This window comes from Bombyx mori, chromosome 3 (assembly GCF_030269925.1).
Source record: "Bombyx mori chromosome 3, ASM3026992v2".
Lineage (NCBI taxonomy): Eukaryota > Metazoa > Arthropoda > Insecta > Lepidoptera > Bombycidae > Bombyx > Bombyx mori.
Window position 1 is genome coordinate 226570 of NC_085109.1, and position 19097 is coordinate 245666.

Sequence of the window (19097 nt, forward strand, 5' to 3'; positions counted from 1 at the left end):
GTTCATAAGGCTATTTATTACCTTTTGATAAAGTTGGACAAACTATAATTATGAGAGATCATCTGACCGTAGATAAATTAATCTAATTATTCGTCGCCAGTCAATCCAGAAAAATTACAGGCATTATTGCAATTTCAACCTTGTGGGTTATCCAATAAGAACATGTCGAAGTCGTAATTTAACACCTCCGCGACCTTTACGATAGGTCATGAACAGCCGCCGAGGCTCACTTGACAATTGAGGACCGCGACCGTTGCAAAACGATTATTTGATATTTTTTTGAACATGAATCGATTTTAGTCTATATGGCAGAAAAGTTCTTAAATAATTGCAAAGGCGCTCGCAATAGTTGTTAAACCACTATTTCGATATAACTCGGCCCCGGTAGCCGGCTGCAGGTGGAGTCAGGAGTTCGTCTTGCTCATCGGCTCTGCACCACGCTGGGTCTGTCCATGGATTCATTTTATATTTGGCTCAGATCTCATCTCCTTCCCTTGATCGCCTTATTACTGTCGCATCGCCCACCACCGAAGAAAAGCTCATCCATACGCTCGTTTAACAACAAAGACAATTAAAAATACAAGTATTTCATAACCGCTCCGTTGTTACTCTCAGATCGCGCGGCGCGACCGCCCGCCGACTGTCCCCTGCACGCGCCTGCTACCTTTTTTTTTCTCTCCTAGATAGCCTTGAGAGACTATTACAGCGTAACCTTAACTAGTAGGTGAGGTCACGGGGCTCAAACCTGACGACGTTGCTAACACGAACCCTAGCAAGAGCCGTGCTTCGCAAAATCTACCACCGGATCGGAAAAGCGACCCACTGAGAAGATCCGGCGAGAAACTCAGTGGGTTGTGTCTGAGGGTTAATTTACTCATCGAGACCTTCTCGCAAGCGACGGGTTCGACGAGAACGGTGACCGGTGCTTGAGGTACCTAAAAGCACCGTTAGTGGATCGGGAGGATCCGTAATAACGTGTTTTGGGCGACGTAGAACGTAGACTGCTTTCCATTCTGTCTGCAGGATCGGGAATGCGCCTTCTACCCTTATCAGCCCTTAGCACTAGTGATTTCGTAAATTTATATATTTTGTGGATGAAAAAGTCCCGCAGTCAGCGTTCTCTAGCAATCACAAATAAGTCGGATAGCGCACGTGGAAGTAACGGCTTTAAGACGATCGAATGGCTACATTTGGATGCGTGTGTGCGGAATGCCTGTCATTCATCACAGACGTCCCAGTGGCGGTGAGGGTTTACCTTGCGCTGTTATTGGACGCTCGACGGACCCTCGAACCACGTGTTGCTTCGGAATAAAGATTTGATCATTAGTTTAATGGTTAGTTATTACCATCGCATCACCCGCTGCGTTCATCCATAGTGCGTTTCCAGAGGTCTGTTTTGCCACGTACCACGCCACTTTGGAATGCGCTCCCCCCAGGGTATTTCCCAAGCGCTGTGACATATCCTTTTTCAAACGAGGCTTGTGGACAGTCCTCAACGGTTGGCAACGGCTGTGCCTCTGTCATTACTGACGTTATTGGTCATTACTGGCGATTAACCAGAGTGACCGTTCACAACTAGGCGGACCGTATGCTCGTTCGTCTAGCTACAAGGCTAATAAAAAGAAAATATTGTGATTTCAGTAATCCAGATTCGATTCCCGATCAAAGTTAGTATCTGTGTTGAGATAATGATGGTTATCTATGGATATTGTTTTCAGATTTTGAAAGTATTTGTTCATTCGTTTTTTGTACGTTTCCTGGACTAGACTAAACTAAACAATACGGAGAAAATTTCTGTTTGGGGCTTCAGTTTATTGCATGAAAAATATTTATTGGATATCTTTTTAGCTTGTAATGTGTATTGTGTGCCTAAAAACATAATTTTTTTTTATTAAAGAATCCCGTTTATGAACTTCGATTGGCACTTAACACCAAATAGGCCTGACGTATGTTCAAACATATACGCAATAATAAAATGCCACTGTTTTTCTTTTTAATAACTAAATGTAAATCTAAGAGTAATCGATACATTTTAAATATCACTTTGTAAAAATCAAATTTCTGTGTAATGTATACAAAATGTGTTTAAATAAGGACATTAGAAACCTTATCCAGATAGTTAGTTTTAGAGTAACCGACCCCTAGTGTCTAGTGACTAGTGACTTCGTTCTTCTTCGTTCTCTTACGAGGCTACGTATCGAAGGCTACAACTGCTTCAAATCAAGTGAGCCTCGCACGCTTTCATCACCGTAGATTAAAAGAATATCCGAGGGTGTATTATTTAGCTGGAACCAGCGATGTTAAGTGTGTTCGTGTTTAGTTGTCGCTGCGAGGAGAGCGCGCAGGCTTCGCGCGAGGCTTGTGGCAGTCGTCAGGAGGAGGCCGCGGGTTGAGCACGCTCGCTCCGGTCCAGCCGCGCGTCGCGTCGCGAGTTCAGTGCGCCCCTCTATAGTTTCACTTCTACTCCCTGTGTTGTGTTCGGATTAATCTCGGAAAAGGTTCGTGGTTTTTCCTTTTTATTCTATGTATTTTTATTAAAGCCGCAGTTGTCATTGGAACAATAATTGGCCAACAATAATTGTGTTTGATAAATGTTTACACAAGAAGAGATTCTTCTGATGATCCGAACAAAAAATGATATTTAGGACTTTTACGAGCTTACGATCTTTGGAAAATTAACGTTTTTGAACTTTTAAAGATCCGTTGTAATGTAGATACTTTAAATTTATTAGTTTTATTCTTCAAACTGATCACTTGGAATGTGATGAACTTGATCAATTCGCATGGCCCATTTTTTGTTGTCCTTGTGGGCGGACGTGCACACAGCCCACCTGATGGTGAGTGGTTACCGTCCCCCATGGACGTCAGCGATGCCGGGAACACAGCCAAGCTATTGCCTGCCCTTGAAACACTCAGTAGTTTGTTTAATTTTATTAAACATTAATTTGCGAATGTCGGGTTTGAGCAGACGAGCATCAAGCCCAGTTGTTGTCAAACGGTTACAGGAGCCACCCGCCCTGAGAAGTGAGGTCGGGTTATCAAATGTTATCGGAGCTCTTCTATATACTGAACCCTCAGACAGAGCTCACTGTGTTTCTCGCCGGATCTTCTCAGTGGATCGCGTTTACGATCCGGTGGTAGAGTTTTTATTTATTGCTCTATTATTATTATTTTTTTTTATTAGACAGACAAGCATACATCGCACTGATGGTGAGTGGTTACCGTTGCCCATGGACTTCAGCAATGCCAGAGGTAGAGCCGAGCCGCTGCCTACCGCTTAATACTCTCCACAAGCCTCGTTTGAAGAAAAACATGTCACAGCGCTCGGGAAACTCCGTGGAAGGGAGCTCATTCCATAGCCGGATGGTACGTGGCAAAAAAGACCTCTGGAAACGCGCTGTGGATGACCGCAGTGGTAGTATGGATAAACTCTCGTAAAAACGAGATGACGGTATCATCTCGAACAATTCTACAGAATGTGCGGAAGGGGTAGCTTTAACCGGCTGGCGTCCTGCGCTCACACCTCCAGTAGTACCCGGGTACTCCGGGTAGGATGTTGGGTTTTTCTGCCGGAGGACTCTGAAGCCCCATTAAAATTTAAGACAGACTACTGCTTTAATCTCACTTTGAACAACTTCATAACTGTATATAACTGCAATAGGAAACACAGAGGCGCTGGCTGTCTTATATTATCTTAGCTGGATATTTTGAAGTTATCTAAAAGTTATCTCTTAAATCTACGTCACCCACGAGAACACGTAATATACATAAAACAGAAGAAGAGTTTTTGTTGAGAAGAACGAAGTCAAATACTTAGGGATTCTCTGTCACCACGGCGAGGTGTCTACATCTTTAAACATGTTTAACCTTGTATGTATATGCTCAGTCACCAGGGAAAGAGATGTCAACAACAATGGCAATAATAATAATATAAACATAACTTTATAACACGAAAAAAAAAAACACTTAGTATTTGGTTGAACGCGCGGAAACCTTACAAACAAGACACAGATAGTTGTTGTCAGAGTATTTATTCCAAAATGTACCAATCAGACGATAAATGACGTTGCTGGCGTTGCTTACGTTCATAAGAAACGGTAACCACTCACCATCAGGTGGGCGGCATGCTCGTCTACCCTCAAGGACAATAAAAAAATTAGTAGAGAAGTATAAAAGTATTAGACAATTCAAATAACTTCAACATAATTCAATTTTCATGTTTTTTGTAAAAATCAAATTTTGAAATGGTCCCTCGGAGCGGCGACATTTGTAAGAGGATGCTGTCTCACTCCGCCGAGCTCACACAAACAAGTTTACAAACAATATCTACAATCATGTTTATCTTTATAACAAAATCAATATTTTATTGTCTGACCGTAGCCTTTGTTCTATACTAATCATTTGCCTATGACAATAACATGGCGTGATTATACAGTGACAGTGTTTGACAGAAATTGGCAAGTCAATAATTGACATAGGGCATTTTTTTTATAATTTTATTTAATTGGAAAACCATTTCGAGAAATGAGCTTGCTGCTTAGAAAAAAACGTTTTTTATGAAAATAATTGTAAATACCAATATTTGAAATCAAATATATTTTACGTTTGTTTATCCTTAAATGACTTTATCGTTGGCTTTATTCAAACCGATACTTTATTTTTAAATAGTCTGTGTCAAAAGTCATGTGATGCAAATGTCAGTTTTGTTATGATCTTATTGATAAACTCAACACATTTTTCTAACTTCAATTCAAAGCCTGAAAGTAGTCATGACTTGACACTTTTGAGACTTACATACATATGCTTCGATCGATGCAGTGTATAACTATCTCAATATGTTCTCAGATACGTATATGGTAGTTAGTTCGTAGATAAATTAAATTATTTATTAAAGGAACTGATGACATTGAGAGAAAGATGAAAGGAGTAAGTACCATGTCACAGGCTATAGAACTTTTTGAGAAAACGACTCCACTTTCATTATGCCACGTTATGAAAAGCGATAATATTTGCATTAAATTTTTAAGAAATAACTACAGTAAATATTTAAAAAAAACTTTCAATTAGATCATTAAAATGACCTATATTTAAAAAATAGATTGCAAGTTCTTTTTAATTATTGTCCATTAGATGAAATCTCATTTAGGATTAGAAAAATAAATTTAATAGACATGATTGCTGTTAAACTCAAAACTTTATTAAATCCGGACGTGACGCGCCGCCGCACGCGCCCTACTGTGTCAACCAACACAAACAAACTCAGAAAATAATTATTTCAAATTTCAACAAACTATTATTTCTATCAAATATTGTTGTTGTCAATCGGTATCTATCAAATGTTTTTGTATAGGAACACTCATAAAATGATTATTGTGTACGGTAATTACTGGTGGGTAGGACGTCTTGCGAGTGCGCACGGATAGGCACTACCAACCTGCCAATTTCTGCCGCGAAGCAATAATGTGTTTTGGTTTCAAGACGGGTCGCGTTTTTACGTTTTAGATAACTATTATTTATTGGCTCCGGTAACTACTTAACAGCAGGTGGGCTATGAGCTCGTCCACCCATCTAATTTATAAAAAATCTAAGATTTATTAAAATATACTATATAAAGACCTTGAGAAGTCATTCAGGAGTACGTTTTTAATTATTTTGTGAAGATGTATCAGTTTATCTCAAGACTTGTTTTGCTCTTTAATTATTGTGGTTTTATTTTTTGTTTCAAACAACGTTCTGAATGTTTTTGTGTGTAACAAGTTAGTGTTTTCCGTCTTCTTGTGAATTCTAGAATATTCGTTGTGTAATATTCGCAAATGTAAAATATTCCGCGACGTATTCTATCGTATGCTGGTCATACAGTGGGATTGGCACCGATTTAAGTCTTACGACAACTACCCACATGTCGTTGAACCTTCGACCTATGTCTCTATGTAGGTTCTCTTTTAAAAATATAAAGATACAATTGTTACTGGGAAGTATCGAAGATAAGTTGCGACGCAGATTTTAGCAGAGAATGACTTGTGGTTGTTTTGGTGCGGGCTGTATGGGCCGGTTGCTGATGATAAAGAAAACTTGTGCTTTGTGCTGCGATACGGTTTATTAGTATGTTTATACACTTGATATTTTATGAGTATAACTAGCTGACCCGGCAGACTTCGTAGTGCCTTAATCGATAAATAAAAGAACTAAACTTTTGTGTAAAATAAACTTAAAACAAACAAAAGAAATCTGTCCGACGGGGGGAGGGGGGGGGGGGGTCATCAAAGGGAAGACAAAATTGTTATTTTTATTTAATTCCGAGCATTTTCATACTTATCTAAATTCAAGACCAAAATTATCCAAATCGGTCCAGCCGTTCTCGAGTTTTAGCGAGACTAATGAACACCAATTATTATTCATTTTTATACATAGAGATAAACACGTCCGTTTGCGGTGAAAAGTAAAAAAGAAAGAGAGTGACATTAACAATGTTGCCAGTCATCTACTTTTATTTTCCGTACTAAAATGTTGGAGTTGCCAACAGTAGTGTTTATCTCGACACTCTGTGTGCTTAGTGTTAGTGTAGTGTGGTGGGAGTTTTTTAACGTCCTCGATAGCGTAATTTTTTTTTTTTTTTTTTTTTCTCGGGCCGGGGGCCGAACCTCCTACGAGGTCCCCGCGCCTAGGGGGCGCGCGGGGTATGTGAGACTCAACGATCTGCAGGTGTTGAGAGCAGATCGCGGGCCCAAGGATTTTAGGGCCCACCCACTAAACGACTCCCCTGCACTCTTACACCCGACGTCCGATCTCCGTCCGGGGTCAGAACCCGTTCAGAGTAGGGGGGTTCCCGCGGTCAACACTACAACCAGACACGCGGCGCCACCCCGAGGACGCCCGACCGACGGGTCGTCGAGGCGATAGTCGACGACCAACGACGTCAGTCTCCGCGGTACGGCGGCCCTACCAGGCCGCCCGGGCGGTGCCGCTGGTGTTCCGGGATACCCCGCTGGGCCAGAACCAGCCTGCCGGGTCGGAACGCGATACACCGCCGACCGGGTTGCTCTTCAACAGTATGTTCGGCGACGACAGCGACGACGAAAATGCGGACCGCATCGCAGTCCGCAGCCGCCGACGCGCCGTCCCGTCCTCCTGGTGCCAGCGCGCTAGAGTGACGGTAGCGTGCGGCGCAGCCTCAACCCCCTTAGGTCGCCCCGTGACCATCACCGGGAGGAGACTGCCTCCTCATAGGGGCTGGAGCTGGACAAACGCCCTCCTCCGACCCCCGGCCCGACGGCGGCGGCACGGCGCCGAGAGGGAAGAAGAGCTCTCCCTCTCCCGTTCCGCCGCCTCCTTCTGCGAGATGGTGGACTCGCAGAAGTCGAGCATCGCCTGCCAGGACTCGTCGCTGCCGAGCATCGTAGCCACGACGGTCGGAAGCGACAAGTCCGGTCCTATTTTTGCAACGAGGACGCGGCGCTGCTCCGCGAAAGCGGGGCAGTACGCGAGCGTGTGCTCCGCCGTGTCCTCGTTGCAGCCACTGCAGTGGTGGCACTTCGGCGTCGGCTCCCTCCGGGCGACGAGGTGCAGGTAGCGACCGAAAGAGCCGTGTCCCGTGAGCACCTGCGTCGCTCGGAAGGTGAGACGTCCTCGGTCTCGATAGCGTAAAAGTTAACTCATATTTGTATGCAGTTGGAACATTTGCTTAAGTTTGTCGCTAGGGGCGCTGTTCCATCCACTAGTTCTGTGGGGGTAGATGACGACACTACTAATCTTCGGATATTTTGAAGTCGTTACGTGCACTACGCAGGGCTTATTGGTGAACCGACCCGTTGAGTGTTAGCCGTGCAACGAAGACGCACGTAATCTGAACTAGCGTCTACGCACTCACAATCGTTTAAATATTCCCAAGAGCAAAGCCGCAATGAGTTTCCCTCGACCGTCATTGTTCCGCCGAGGCGACATTGAGCGCGAAGGTAACACTTATAATTACACGAGCGCTTATTATGTAAATTTTAAACGCCGTGACTGTGAATAATCCCGTAAATCTTATTATTGTTAAACGAATTTAGTTTTCAGTTGTTTTCTAAAATATTACAACGTTCATTAGTTTAAATATTGTGTTTTTATTGTTTACTGTGAGAATAATAAGGGTTAAAATATTATTATGATTGATAATGAAAAGTTTATAATGTAACAATAATATTATAGTACACGTGGACTAGCCTATTATTCAGCTCGTATTTATTGATGATGTGGTATTTTTTTTATAACCGATAAAAGAGGTGAGATCACGGCCCACCTGGTCTAAAATAATCACTCTTGAACATCGCAATATGATTGCCGCCTCCTACTTCGGGATATGAGGTTAAAGTCTCAATAATATTGTGTGAATGCTGTCCCATCCTTCAAGCAGGAGTGCGTGACGGTTCGCCGCAGCAGTAGGTAGGAATGCGGTACACACCCGGGCAGGCTCACAAGACACGTCACTTTCAGTAATTTCTACCTTACAAATGCCGCAAGTTGGTATGAGACTAAGAGAATGGTGATGCCATTCTGCGGTGAGCAGCTACGGAACAAGGTGGGGGGACCAACAGCCAACTTGTACTGTATTATCGGACAGGCTACGCAATAATATGATCTGACACCTGACACTGACTGTGGTCATCGCGAGCTTGTTTGTATCTTTAAAACGGTTGATAAATCCAAGTTAATATATCGAATTAAAATACAATGAATAAGTGGTGAATAGTTAGGGCGCAGTGTAGCCCCGGTTCAGACACGGCGTAGCAAGTGGTTGATGTTCCAGTATGATGTGATGTGATGTAGCATTAACAATAACTGGGCGTAGTCAGGCAGATGGGAATGCATCTTACTCGTTAACCTAAATGTTTTGCGCAGGGTTGACGCACGAACTTGTTTGGTTAATAAACACTAGTGGCGTTGTCCGACGACCTTTGAACGCGAATGCGTGGTACGTGAGGAGCACTGCCCACTGTGATTAATCTGTAGAGAAGACTCATGTATAGCATCGGATATGTTTCAGCGGATGACGATACATCAGCACATTTTTTTTAATTAAACTATTTTATCTTAGACAACGTAGAATTTCGTGTACAGTTTTTCTAAATCTGATAACTTCTACCTCATTGTGATGTCTTTGAGATCCACTATGGGAGCCACTCAACATCGCGTAGCCCATGTAAATCTAGCTCAAATATTTAATTTAATAATGTGTGTTTAATAGTGTGTGTGCGTGTGTGTGTACTTCATGAAGTGTTTTTTTAATTAGTTCTTTCACTCTATTTTTACTTCACTTCTGAACAGCCCGCTCAAGTTAAACTAAATGATGTAAGTGGCAGCCCTGCGCACGTGAAGACGCCGTCACATGATTTCCATTGAGTCAACTCCCGAGAGCTGCTCGCATTAATTATACATAAAATGATAATATATACGAACACATACGTTCACACACGTACATGCATATTTCCGTCCATTTTTAACGTAACACCTCAGCTGAATGATTCGCCAAGCGGTTCAGCCAGGACCCGTGTCCAGTAGTAGACAAATCTGTGCTGACGGTACTGATGACTCATCCATATAGGAAGTGGTTTGCGTACACGACTGACATCTATCTCGTCTATCTCGAGTGTCTGTGCTTCATATTGGTGTAGCTGGTGAATGTTCAGTGACGCAAGCCAGCAGGGTGGTGGAACCGACCCGTCCGGGCGCACAACCACATGTCCTACTATCAGTCTAGGGTTACATTGTATGCTGCTCTAGGGTGATGCAGAAATGGTAGCAGTGATATTCAAAACAATATTTTTAAGTCCACTGAGATTCTCGTCGGATTAGGTTGGGGTTCGGACTCGGTGGTAGATTCTGCGAGGCACTGCTCTTGCTAGGGCTAGCGTTAGCAAATTATATCAGGTTGAGTCCGTGAGCTCACCCACCCGTCCGCTCGTATTTGGTATAACCTCTTAGGCTGCCAGGCGAATTAATAGGGGAAAAACGTATTTTTACTGCTTCATATTAATACAAAACAATAATAGATGTAAATGTAATAATAGGTATGTATGTAAATATTAATACTGTTGCCTTCTGACTGCACTCGTGGGAGATACATTTTTTTAAAATTCTTTCTTCATTCTGTTTAACTGCCCTAAAATATTATATTCAAACTCCCATTTGACAAACAAATAAGCATTAATTCCGGGCGCTTTGTGCTTTTAAGTCGATTATTAGCTGAAGTCGCTCGGCGGATGTTCGTTTGAGGAAAACGTAAAACAAAAACAGAATATAAAAGACGAGGGAAACAATAATAATCAAACATTTGAATGATCGGCAACGAGAGGAAATAAATAAAAAAGCCTTTGTTATTTTATTGTTAATCCAATTTGTAGCGAGTAGCGAGCCCTCCAGATCCGGAGGAACACGTTTGTGCTTATAACGAACTTGTATCGAAGCGCTCACGGAATACGTACGAACGACAGCCCGCGCCGATAGTAACTGACTTCTCTAGTAAGGGCAGTAAGAGACTAGTTTCACTTTTAGTGGAGAAACGTTTTGACGGCCCTCCTGACCGCAAGTGTCTGGTGGTAGAACCTCTTGTGAGTCCGCGCGGGTATGTACCACCACCCTGCCTATTTCTGCTGTGAAGCAGTAATGCGTTTCGGTTTGAAGGGTGGGGCCGCCGTTGTAACTATACTGAGACCTTAGAACTTATATCTCAAGGCGCATTTACTTCGTAGATGTTTATGGGCTCCAGTAACCACTTAACACCAGGTAGGCTGTGAGCTCGTCCACTCATCTAAGCAATAAAAAAAAAAAGTGTGCTGAACTACTGATGCCCAAAAAATGCCCAATTTTAATTAGTTTGCAGCATACGATTCTAATGCTACAAACCGGACCTACAAGAAATATTTCGGAATCGACAGGGACATCCAAATTTTCCGATATACCTAAGCGTTATAAAAACAGTCGAGCACTAGAAAGAGATAGCTGCGTAATTAAATAAGATTATGTATCATCATTAACTTTATATCGTTCTCCTTTGGCACTGTATGTTGTTATTTGTTCATTGACTTGCGTCGCGTATCAGCCGGGCGATAGAGGAGTCAATGGCTGCGCTCGAGCGAGGACCCGAGTCTCCCCCCCCCTGACAGCTAGTGAGCAAACCTGATTTTTTAATGCGAACTTTTTCCTGTTTGAAACATTTTTTACGACTTGGAATATATTGGTACTCTGTTTTGAAAGAAAGATGACACTGGGAACGCCGCTGATCACATAATATATTAGGTAGTATACTATAAAATTTTTTTGCAAATTGGTATACTTTATAATCGTAGAAGAATTTGAGCTAATCTGAACTTGGATCAGTGCACCTCAATTGATTGATACAGTAAGATGACACTTGTTTTTGTTTTAATCTGCATTTTCACTAAAATACTGCCACTAAATACGAGCAAATAGCTCTTAAAATTTTCCGTGGTATAGTGTACATACTTCTTTCTATACGGTCTTCGGTGCGCTGTGGAACCTCGGATTATAAAGGCGAGGTCAAACCGAAAAGTAGTTCATATTATATCCGCGACTCGTGAGGCCCGGAGTATATACTAAAACAATACTATTTAAACCACGAATACAAGTCTAAGAAATATTAATCAGGCAAAGTCACGTGTTGCAGCTTGCAGCCTACACACAGCATTTAATTTGTCAAATGTCGGCCGTTTCGTTTGTAAACCGAACGAAAAACGAAGAGTGGAAGGTTAAGCTAATTAGTGCGTATTGAGAGGCCGTGCACACTGCGAGCTAAGGCGTTTCGTAAATTATTGCGGAGCTCCAACAATCGATTGGATAAAGCTCGCGGCACACTACCAGATATGCGCTCCAAGATAAGCGCTGGCAAACGTATCGGTCTGTTGAACACAGTAGACTGTTGGACAGTAGCACTATTGGACAACTTTGAACGTGGTCAGGCAACAGAAAAATAATTTTCTACCGACTCCGAAGGCAGCCAACATAGGACGGGCCACTCTCGATGATGATGATGATTATTACGGTTTATTCGGTTAAGTCTCGATCGGGTAGAAATAATTTCTGTTCTATCCATTAACATGGAAAGTAGGGCTACTTCAGTGCGGTAAGAGCTATGAATAAATAGACATTTTTGTATTTCTTAGGGCTCTGACACACCTGAAGTAAAACGGTTACAGGATTTCATGGGCATCGCAAGAAGAAAGCAGCTGCCGCACGGTTGAGACATCGGCCTCATACGTGGATGTAGGTGGTAAGGGGATGGTACTATCCAAATTGTAATGAATATAGCGTTAGGTGACCACTTAGCACCGGCCTGCGAGTTGCTCGTGATCTGTGAAAAGTTACATTATGAATTGATCATAGCGAAGCTAAGTATGTCTCCCACTGGACGCTTACAATGAATTTGCTAAACTAGAGCAGTGCCTTGTTACACCATACTCATTAGTACTGTTAATAAGTTACATAGGCTCTGTCCGCCTCGATGGGATGACGCGTGATCAATAGTGTTCTTTCTTGAGCGTAGATGAAGAAATTGAATTTCCAACTTTTGTTGGTAGATCGGATCGCCATTCGCGACATGAGATCATGGGCTTATCCACATCGCTCTTTGAAGGACTATTGGTAGTGTGAGTACGCACGAAATGAGTCATTGTTACTCCCTTCTCTATAAATGTAGGGCTCCATTAGGGCTACTCTGTAGTACAAAAGGGAAGACCATTTTCTCGCTATTCCTTGACAGTCTCTACTATTGAATGTACTTCAAAGACATCTGTCCTCTTAAAGCGAACAGTGTTTAAGGCGTTCGGTGTAATAGCACCAGTACACGTTGGTGCATTAATAATATGAGTGATTAAAGAAATTTATTGCATTCCTTTGATTAAATACACATCATATAATCAAAGTTGCATTCATTTGTATTTCTTCTATCTATATTATACTAAGTGTTAGCCGCAACTTCGTCTGCGTGGTCAATTTGTCTAAAGTGTCACGTAATTTTTCTAAAGATAAAACAGTTTCCCGTGGGAGAGATGTTTTTTCAGGATAAAGGGTAGCCCACGTTGCTCTCCTGAACTATCATCTCAAACAAATCAATCATGTGAAATCTTTCCTTCGTTTTGACGTGAAAGACGGACAAACAACAAACCAACTCACATTTATAATGTTATAGTAAGTATCGTATATAATATGGAAGTACGGATGACTTACTAAATATATACATGTATAAGTTTAAGGAGATAGTTTATTTTAATTTCTCATTGTGTATGTAGACGAACGAACGTACAGCCCACCAGGTGTTAAATGCTTACTGGAGCCTATAGATGTCATGAGCTGAATTCCACCTCCCACCTTGAGACAAGGTTCGAAATTTGATGGCGGCATTGACTTGTGTTGCTTAAAGATGGCGGCAACCACTTCAGATTTGCTGTCCACTCGTTTAAGCAATATAAGAAAATGGTAAAAATAAAATAGTAAGGAATTAAAAATAAAACGGTATAGTGCGGATTTTTTACGGAGATTTTGTTTGGTATTTTTTATTTATTGCCTAGATGGGTGGACGAGCTCACAGCCCACCTGGTGTTACTGGAGCCCATAGACATATACAACGTAAATGCGCCACCTGCCTTGAGATATAAGTTCTAAGGTCTCAGTATAGTTACAATGGTAGAATGATTGCAAGTCCATTCAAGCGAATTCAAACCAAAGGATATTATATAGGTCGCACAGTGCGCTAACAAAAACATGCCCATTTTAATTTGTCCTCGGGAGGATTCCCGGTGCTCTCTTGATTTATGGTTCCCAGTTCAGTTCCAGCCTAAGCTTTTAGAATTCATCCTGTCTCATCCTACGAGTGCTTGTACAGTTTTTTATTCGTGTGCCCTTTATTGGGAACTTTCATGATAGATTGTTTGTGTCTAGAGCTTTCGCTTGGTAAAGTTTTTGGGATTTTTAATGGACTCAGAGGCATTTCGAGACAGGATTTTTGTTTTCTTAGAACTAGGTTGTTCTAAATTAAGTTTGACCTGTAGTATTGGTCTGAGACTTTAGCGAGGTATAGACTTAATAAAGGAACGGTAATGGTCAGCAGTGGCTTGGCTTTATCCCTGGCATTGCTGACGTCCTTGGGTGGTGGTAACCACTCGCTATCAGGTGACCGTGTGCTCCTTTGCCTACAAAGGCATTAAAAATACCAATTTAATCTCGCGCCTATAATAGATTCCTTTGCTGTTTTACCTAAACACGACCTAGATTCGTCATTTGAATTACGTAGAAGTTTTTGGTGTTTCGTTCGGTTTTGGCGGGTCATTAACATCATTAAACATTCCAGCTCAATCTCGCGATTATTACGTTATCAGGACCGGTAGCCGAGGCGAGCCTTGGCTGAGGCCTAGATCCAACAATGCGCGTCTATGGGGGACAATATTAGTAGTATTTCCGACGTTACGAATATTTCACAGTCTTCTATCAATGTACACTCTGCCCTGCATCTATTTCCTACAATATGTGAAGCGTGTCATTTTGCCAGCAAAGAGCGCGTCCGACACGTAATGTATCCATCAGGAAGCATAGTCGACATAACAAAAATAGCATTATAGTTTTAACTGCAGCTTGCAGGCACACTCACAGGTTCCGTCAGGTAAATCATAGATTACATAACTGTAGGAAAATGTTTTACTACGAACTGATTCGATTCATTTTTCATTATTCATAGCTGCGTTCATAGTAAAATGCTGCTATATGTATTACAGACACTGACACTCGTCGATGATCGCAGGTATATAAATTTTGAATGGTCGCCTACAGAGGTAGGTTTAAAGTATTTTTGTTGTTGTGTATATGATGTGGTGACAAAAGAATACCTTCAAAGAAAGCATTTGCAATACATCCATTACAATTGATCAAATCAAAGCTAACGAAATGATAACACCAACGCGAGATTCGTTTAAATATTAATTGAATGTAAACTCTGGTCCCTCTGTCCTGCCGCTTAATCTTTTAATCCTTTAGAATTAAGGTTATTACAAGAAAATACGTTTTGTAAACGGATTCTCATTTAACCTGTCCGAGATTAAATTAAGATGCAGCCCTTTGTGATGAGATCAGCGTTACCAACTCTAGACGTTCGTGATGATCACATCATTTACTCTTATTTTGAAATTTTATTGACTCATCCGCGGCGTGCACCTGGTTGAGACGGTTTCTATTTGAGTAGATTAAATATCAAACAATGCATTACTCACGATCTGTTACGTCTTGTCAAATGCTAAACTTCATCAAGGAGCAGATAGACGATCTGAAGGCATTAGAAGAATATGTGTCTCAAAATATTTTTGGGAAATTTAATGAATGGATAAATTTATAAGGCCCTATAAGTACTTCAATGGTATGAATTATATCAGACCTTAAAATGGAAAAAAATGCTGATAATGCAAAGGAAATAAGAGAAACGACCTCCAGGAAGAAGATCGTGGCTTATAAATCTTTGGTCATAGTACAATACGAGCATGACATCCCTGCACGGCTGTGTCCATAGTGATAGCATCCGTCTCCGTTAGGGGATGGGCCTCAAAAAGAACAGAAACCACATAGCTAACAACAATAATTTTATTATTATTGAACAAGTTTTTTTGATCACTTTTGTGAAAACATATGTGATATCAAAGATGGAACACAAATGCAAGTAGATGTAGATATTGTTGTATGCAGATACAAATAAGATTACAAGTTCCAATCGCTCTGCTCGTGATCGGAGCACGCCCGCTCGAGTCGCGTATTTACTGAACAGTCACGGTCGTAAAGCCCTTAAGGGCCAGATAATCCGGACGTTTGCCAATGTTACACCACACGCACAGATCCTATTAACATTTATTCTTGCTTAGATTTAGTGTTTTTATGATATACGACCATGTGGTTCCACCTATGAATCGAAGATGCCACCTGTCGATGCCTGCGCCTTCGATGGAAGAGTCTGCTAAAGGTTGGAGTGGAATTAAAGAACCTTGGCCTCGTTGTGGAGAGTCATTAGACCTTCCCGGTCACTTTATTGACCTAGTCCCCCGTATTTATAGAATGGATATACGGGAACCATTACCAAAATGATAATAACGCACTAGCTCAACATGTTCTTAAACTTAAGTTCACTTGACGGATCCAGTAAATGCTTATCGTCTCGGAATATTTTGTGAAGCACAAGGAAGCGCGTAGACTGCAACCTGAGCTCCTCTCCGCGCGAAAATTGTATTTTATTGTGCTTCATTGCGAGCTGTATGGTATTTTAAAGACCGAATATGGTATTTTAAAGGCATTTCATCAGTAAGCACCACTATTTTTGGTCATCTTCGGGAGTAGTTTAGTTGCAAAGGCAGTACAGTTTACAACAATTATAATTTGATACTAGGTCACGGTCTTCAGCGCCATGTTAGAACAAAATTTTCTGACATTTTAGACGTCCTTCCCCTATTAATAATAAAGACCATATTTCTGTAAAATCACATACATCATTTTGATGTCGCGAGAGAAATTTCAGTTACAGCGGGAATTATCGCGCAATGAACATCAAGCGTTCTTTATAAGAGCTTAAGGTCTGTTGTCGGATGAATAAAATCACACATGAAACCCCTTCAATTCAAGTCTGATGGCTCGGTTGCAATCAAATATCCAACATGCAAATGAATTCCGGGACTGCAGCGTGATTACTGTCGTCTCATGACCGGATTCGTATTGTGCCTAATTCAGATCATGTCACCGGAGAGTAGTTCGAGCATAACTGATTTATTCCCAGTCACGTGCGTTTAATGATTGCTGTTGAAGATTAAATAATTGGTATAAAATGTCTTTTTAATATTGAGTAGTTAGCCCTAAAAGTAATGTTCATTATCTCCGTTTTTTTAGGTTGGCCTGGTCAAAGAGTCTCATCATAACAGCCTGTTATGCTGACACTCTGTTTGAGGTACTTTCTGCGTATCATCAATTGTTAGTAGTAATATCGATACAACAGAAAAGTTCCTGAACGATCCAAGTATTCAACAAATCTTACTCCCTCTTAATATCCTAGCTCGAGGACTGGTACCTGGTTTTTCAGTACCACCACCCTTGTCTATTTTTGCAATGAGTCATTATTATAATGTTCACGTTTTGATACCTAAAGGCCACTAAATGTCGCGTGAGTTTGTCAGCACACAATTATATTAGCCAGTTCCGGAGCGCGTTTACAAGTTTCGTAACATGCACACTCCGCATGAGCAGTGTTAGAAGATGCCAGAAAGTGTTTCACTATGCAGTCACTCTTTATATTCGTCTGGAGACCGGCGATTCAATTAGACACAGGATGTTCGTCTTTAGTTCGACCTACGATGTCTGCTCGTACAATGCATCTAGCCACCTAACTACCTTGCTTCGTCCTCACTTAACAAAACTATTTGAGGTCAGCGCAATGTGACTCTACATAAAAAATATGTTTAGATCGGTGAACCAGCTTACGGCCCACCGTGGTGTAATCAGAGCCCAAAGACATCAACAACCTAAATGCCGCCATCTACCTTGAAACATGACTTTTAAGTCTCAGTGTTATAATAAAATGGCTGCCTCACCCTTCAAACTATTACTGCTTCAGGGCAGAATTAGGCAGGTTGGCGGTACCTACCCGTGCGAGCTCACAACACGTCCTACCATCTACATACCATTACAGTTGAACAGAGAGAGATTGGCACCTTATATTTATTCCAGAACCGGAGTATCATCGTTGATTACTTTGCAGATGTCTATAGGCTCCGGTAACCACTTAACATCAGGTGGATCGTGAGCCCTTTCACCTCTAAACCACCATCTAAACAACAACAAAAAATGATTCTTTGGTAATATTATTTTTAAACCCGGAAAAAGCAGATGATTACCAATGTCATGGAATGTTTTACCGCTTTTTAAGTGAGCTTTTAAAACTTTAAAGAATAAATAGTTATAGTGCTGCAGAATACAGAGAGGAGGGAGGACATTCCAGATTCTGTCGGTACATGGCTGCTGTAGCGGTGGCAGCGCAGTTGCAGTGGCAAAACGAGATGTTGAAATACTTCCAAATTATATTATTGAGTGTGCGCTCTGTGCAATATATCTTTACTACGAAATTAAATTGAAAACGTTAACTTATCCAGAGTTTCCTAACAAAGTACTGCCTCTAGTTTTCTACCAACAGGATCCATTTGTTAGTAATATTCACACTTGAGTTGATCGAAATAAAAAGAACAAAGTGTAGAGTGTACAAAAGTAAGATTAACTCGCGCATATGCACAGTGAGACTGTTAAAGCTATAATAACAAATCTTTGCCTTCGTCGTAGTTGGCTAAATTTTTATGACAACAAAAGTTTCTCAAATATATTTTCATATTTGTTAGGTGGACCGTAAAACAGGGGTAGCTTGCACCCTTGTTTGGATGGTTTCCTTTTCACCACGTGTAACTGATGGCAAGAATTCTGTATATTAGTATCGGAGTTGTATTTGTAAAAGGGTTCAATAACTCCATTATTGATTTAATGTTTACAAAGAAACTTCTGACGATACAAATATTATGTAATTTTAACATAATAAATAAATACGAGTAACCTCACGACCTCAAACAGCATCACCTATGAAAATAAATCTCTCGGGGGACACAAACGTAAGACCGATGGTGTAATCTACACAACCATTGTGATATTAGGACCATAACCCTTTATATTATCGTTATATGGCCCTTCGTAGTATAACCATGATTTATAGTTTAATATCTAAGAGAAATGAGACTGTTTATACAAGTTGTGATGTGGATGACATGTGTGCGGTTTTGTGTCAAGGTCTTCGTTGTTACACAGTGGTGCCTTAATGCTTACTGTCTTACAGTCCCTCCTTCGTTGCCATCTCTCTAAGCGACTAGATAAGCTCTTTAAGCGATAAGACATAGATAAATATGAAATAAGTTATAATGAATACAGTTTGTTGTAATATAAAACAAAGCATCATTTGTAGGTTTTAAAGTCAAGAGTTCTATACAAAACCATGAATCGCTGCCTCTCATAGCCAAATCCACAACTTACAGGATACGTCCATTACA

The 19097-nt window shown here is 41.2% G+C and overlaps 1 protein-coding gene across 3 annotated transcripts in view; it reads left to right on the forward strand.

Annotated features, from left to right (window-relative positions):
* The first annotated feature begins 2325 nt into the window (after positions 1 to 2325).
* The window catches only part of LOC101746237 (Ig-like and fibronectin type-III domain-containing protein 1), a 133811-nt gene continuing 117039 nt past the window's right edge, over positions 2326 to 19097 (forward strand). For 2 of the 3 annotated variants that reach the window (XM_012688506.4, XM_012688507.4), the window contains exon 1: positions 2334 to 2498. The gene's annotated coding sequence lies outside the window, so the exon portion shown is untranslated. Of the gene's footprint in view, positions 2499 to 19097 lie in introns of all 3 variants that reach the window. The other variant, XM_012688505.4, reaches the window with a different exon arrangement.